Source organism: Lycium ferocissimum, chromosome 10 (genome assembly GCF_029784015.1).
Source record: "Lycium ferocissimum isolate CSIRO_LF1 chromosome 10, AGI_CSIRO_Lferr_CH_V1, whole genome shotgun sequence".
Classification (NCBI taxonomy): Eukaryota; Viridiplantae; Streptophyta; class Magnoliopsida; order Solanales; family Solanaceae; genus Lycium; species Lycium ferocissimum.
In genome coordinates this window covers 7,718,285-7,723,732 of record NC_081351.1, presented here as the reverse complement: position 1 = coordinate 7,723,732, position 5,448 = coordinate 7,718,285, and the positions used below count along the sequence as shown (strand labels likewise).

Below are 5,448 nucleotides of genomic sequence, written 5' to 3'. Positions count from 1 at the left end.
ATTTTTGGGCTTATTTTATATCTGGGCCATTTGGGCTGTTGGATGTTGTTTGATTATTATTAATGGGCCAGGCCTAATGGGTTACGATTCTTTTTGGCTTTGTAATAATTATTGTGATCTTAACTTTATACAATTTAATTTACGAACGTGTACTAATACTATGTATACCCATTTGTATTTTGTCCACCCAAACCCGTTGGTGGGCCACAATGAGGCCTATTAACGTATCTAGATCGGGTCAACCTCTCTTAGAGCATAGTATGGAGCATACGTAATTTTTGGGCCCTAAGGATAACCCCGTTGCATACTTGCTTCTATTTGGGCTTGGTCGGCCCATGTAACGACCCGTTTGGTCATTATAGCTCTTTTGGAACTTTCACCACTTCCGAGCATTGATTGACTCACTTTTGACCCAGAGGATGACTTTTGGGTAAACGGACTTTCTTCGGAGTTTCGTCAACTCCGAGAGGTCCGGATGGTTGTTTAGAACCTGTGGGTATGATTGGTTCGGTTCCCAATTCATTTTGGTGCTCGGGACTTTGGATGGGAAATAAAAAGTAGGCACCGGTGGTTGAGTCAGTCAACGAGACCTCCGTTGGAAATTTTGAGACCACGAGTGCATTCGTAGCTTATTTTTGTATGGGTTTAGGTGGTCAAATTGTGAGCAGGTGGCCTCGGGAATAACCCAAAAATCAGATTGAAGACTTAGAGAAATTCAGGAAATCCGGTGTCTGGTACCCGCAATGGCGGCACCGCTGTGGCGGTGTGATGACCGCCGGGGCGATGATGGGTAATATAGGCCATATCGCTGCGGCGGTAGCCCAGCCGCCGTAGCAGCATTCCAACTGCCATGGCAGTGACATTTCATTAAACGTGTCTTAAATAAGTCTTAGACTATCATTATTTCATATCTCGGTATTGGAGCTTAGAGAAACTGTTCTTGGAGATAATTTGAAGAAACTCTTGGATGTAAACTTTGTCCAATCCTTTACTCATCCTTAATCACAACCATCTTAGAATTCCCCCTTCCCTTTTAGAAACCCTTAGAGTTGGAATTTGAAGAAGGGTTTTGGGAGGTTTTCCCTTAGGGTCCTATATGATAAATTAATGATATTGATGATAACACTTGATGAATCTAAACTTAGTAATCATATATCTTTCACTTTTAACGTTGAATTTCGGATTTGGAGAATTAGGGTTCATACCCAATTTGGGGGTTTTTACTAGAAATCAGATTTGAGGATAATTCTTGAGCTAAATCAATAATTAATGATTGGGTTATGATTACCTAGGATTCAATTTAGTATTTTACCCGTTAATTTCCCGTTTGGCCCTTGTGGGCCCGTTTTCCCCATTTTTAGGGTTAAAATGGACCTAATTGATATCATAGCAATATTAGTATCATTATTCATGATTTCTAATTTAGAATTCGATTATGCTTAGGCTACTTTGGTTACGAGCTTCGAGAGAAAGGAAGACGAGGCGATAGAGTGACTTGTTGGTGTTGCAGTTCGACAGTCCAAGTAGGTTATGATTTACCTTTGGTGAGACTTAGTATAGTGAATCACATATTTAGATTATGATGTCGGAGACAACGTGTGAACCTTCGGGGTGTGAAGTTAGGATGGATATTGCCTTAGGTTGGGCCCTGATGTGTGTTGGGACTAGCCACCCCGTTATATGTGTTTGATTGTACCACGTGTAGTTGGCAGATACCGAATGTCTCTTGTTGTCCTGATTTGGATAGGATTGACATACCCGTTGTTGGTATTTATACTTGATACATTATTGGCGTACCCCCTGTTGGTGCTTGAGTTATATATATATATATATATATATATATATATATATATATATATATATATATATATATATATATATATTGGCGTACCCACTGTTGGTACTTGAGTTATTGATATATGTTGGCATACCCACTGTTGGTATTGTGATGTGATACATTGTTGGCGTACCTCGTTGAGGTACTTGTGATATTGAGCTTGCTTGTTGATGATTGACATATGCATTGCACGCATTCTCTCATAATTATCATGCATGGCCGATATCCGGTGATGATCTTGTATCGTTGATTGAACCGATATTTGATAAACTCTTTTACTTGAGTAATTGTGAAAAGGCCGATGTACGGAGATCCGTTCCGAATCGTTGTTTATATGTTGATACTTGATAAACTCTTTTACTTGAGTGATTGCGAGGAGTTTATATCCGAGGTTCAATTCCGGAATCGTGGATTTATGAAACTGAAATTTGACAACTCTTTTGAGTGATTGTGAGAAGGCCGATGTCCGATGGTTATATTCGGGCATCATTGTTGCATGCATGATTCCGATGTTATTTCGGAATCGATTATAGTGCATCGGCTCCACAGATCCCCCAGAGTGGTGCCGGTGAGACTCCCCCTGTGAGCAATATGCCAGAGTCCCGTCTTCCTGTTTGGCAAAGATCCGGGATGGGTGGCACTTAGACTTCGCGAGTCACACTGGGTTGTGCTACCGAGATGTCTATATTTCTGTCTAGAGTGCATGTGTACACCTCATTTGCATAGCATGGCATGGCATCACATTCATACCATTATTGCAGTGCATTGCATTATGATGTGAGTGAGATGTCTTGATGACTGTATTGTGACGATTGTGTTGTTGATAGGCTCGGTGATGATGATTATTGTGATGATTGTTTAGTGACTAGGTATACTCAGACTTATTATATTGGGCTTAGATACTTACATAGGTGTTGATGGATACTCGGTTACGATTATATTATTTCATGCGTGATTGTTGTACTTATTTATCCGTGTTATTTTCTGAATTATGTTAACTATGCTTAGTCGGCCTATGATGCCTACAATCGGTGTTTGTCTTCGCTTTGCACTTGCGTTCTTTTATGAATGCAAAGTATCAGGCCGAATCTACTTCTCCGGCCCGGTGGCCGATCGACTCCTCGGCTTTCTACAGGTTTTTCGGGGTGAGCATGGTGTCCGCCGACCTCGAAGGCTCTTCTTGTGCTTTATGTCTTACTTTTCACTCAAGACATGATTTGAGACATTTATGTATTATTATTCGCACCTTAGTATTCGGTTAGATGCTTTCGTATGACCAAACGGATACCGAGGTGGATTCATTTACACGCACTTATCTATATTATATCATATTGTGAGACTTACGTCATTTTATTTCTTCCACTATTATTTTATTGACTGTGAATGTTGAGTAAGAGTTCGCCTACCGAGGTGGGAAAGGTAGGTACCAAGATGACCTAGGCTAAAATGGGTCGTGATAGCCCAATGTCCTTATCTCCTTATTTGCGTATTTAAATTCTGTACTTATTTATTTGTTTATCAATTGCAACCCTTATAGGATTACCACGAATTTTAAAGTCGCCACAAAAAATGAATTTGTTACAAAAATTAAGAATAGTTTCGAGACATCAATTTGAAATTGGGGCGGATTGGAACAAAAGGATTAAAACTGCCGATTTTTTATGAAATTAAGGATTAAATTGAACAGTTATGAAACCAGTAGACTTGTGACATATGGACTGATTCAGACCGATGTTCAGAGTTTGTGGGACTAATTGTGACTACTTAGACTTAGACAAAAAATAAAACTTGACTAAAACCTTGACAATATATATATATATATATATATATATATATATATATATATATATATAAATGGACTATATATATAGAATACGATTAATATATGGACTATAATAGTATGCCTAAAGCTAATTTCCTAAAAACTACTTTCTCTACTTAAACAAATATTTTTTTAAACTACTTTTGGGTGGACTTACGTAGGGTCCTAGCAGGTTAAGAGGCTTTGGGTATTAACCTAAGTGTTCTAGTCTGAAACCCAAACGCCCAACTTTGGGCAAAATTCTGCCATTTTCATTTCTTGAAACGTGATATATCTTGCATGAATGAGCAAATTCTTTGTTGTGGAAATATAAGCCAAAAGAATTTTTTTACTATAAACAATTATATCTACAAAGGAATACCATTCGAACCGGTAGATTAATCGTATTTTATGGATCTTTATCTTATGTTTCTAACACCTTCCCCCTAGAGATCACCAACCTCCTTATCATACTTTTATTGGGATTAGGATTCTTTTAAAATTTAACCGTTTTGAATGAACCCTTTTCAAACTAATTTTCCTAATTTCCTAAAAATTAGGTGGCGACTCTAAAACAAAGTCCATTTAGAGCACCATTACGTAGAGGTATATTTTTCCTTTTTCTCAGTACGATTGACAACCGTACTTCCCCGAGACACTTTCTTTTTTAAATGAGGCAAGTACAAATACGAATTGGAAAAAAATATAGACCCGCCACAATGATGATATGTAAGAGAGTGTAGCCTCTGAGGTTTTTGCCGGAGAGCGTAAAAGAGAGATGAGTGTTCGTTGCCTGAGGTTTCTTGCCGAGAATGATGGAGTGTTTGATGCTCGAGGTCTTTCTTTGGGATCGGAAGAGTGTGCTCGTGATCCAAGGTCATATTTCGAAGCGAGTGGTACATGGATTTCAAGACCCATTTCGGCTAAGCCGTGCGGGCACTTACTTTTCCCACCTCGGTAAGTGAACCCTCAACCCAATGATAAGTAAGTAATAAATAAACAAATCAATCAAGCGGAAAAGAATAATTACGTAAGTCTCACGATGATATATAATAGAATAGTGCAGAATAAGGACAATTAGCCCCAGAGTCTGTTCTAAGCCATACAAAAGCATCTAAAGAAAAATATACAAGTCTGGAATAATATTACATAAATCTGTCTATGTCTCAGAATAGCGATAGTAAGACATAAAATAGGAAGAGTCTTCAAGGCAGCGAACGTCTCGTGCTCACCCTGAAAACTCGCAACAATGCTGATTACGACGATTATCCACCAGGGATATGGACGGACCTAACACGATACTCTCACATTCATAAAGGAATGCAACAAGTGCGAGTCGGTACAAAACAACGGTACCGGTAGGTGTCATCGGCCGACTAAGCATAGCTAACTTGATTGGAACAATGAAGCAAGATGGCGGATAAACTAACAAGTATAAGTCAAACATAATCGAAGCCAAGTACCCGTCATCACCTAAGTAGAGCATCTAACCCCAAAGGTGCCAAGCCTCAATATATCAAATTTGAATCCAACATCACAAGTACAACACCAAATCAACTCAATGTAAGCCACAATGCAATCCAATGCAATAATGTATGGATGCAATGCAATGCCATGTAAATGTTGTGTACATATGTACTTCGGACGAAAATATCGACATCTCGGTAGCACAACCCAAGGTGTCTCCCGGGCTAAATACCCTCTCCCCGGGTCTTTGCCCAAAGAGGATAAACCCCGTCTTTACCCATGGGGTTCTCCCGCAACCCCCCCGGGGACCCCGGGGGGCCCGAACCTTTTTTAATCCCTGATT

The 5,448-nt window shown here is 39.4% G+C and overlaps 1 long non-coding RNA gene across 1 annotated transcript in view; it reads right to left on the bottom strand.

The window, feature by feature from the left end:
- Nucleotides 1-4,664: 4,664 nt before the first annotated feature.
- Nucleotides 4,665-5,448, bottom strand: part of LOC132035581 (uncharacterized) — a 35,649-nt gene continuing 34,865 nt past the window's right edge. The window contains exon 3 of the long non-coding RNA XR_009409322.1: nucleotides 4,665-4,941. This is a non-coding gene — a long non-coding RNA (uncharacterized LOC132035581). The remainder of the gene's footprint in view (nucleotides 4,942-5,448) is intronic.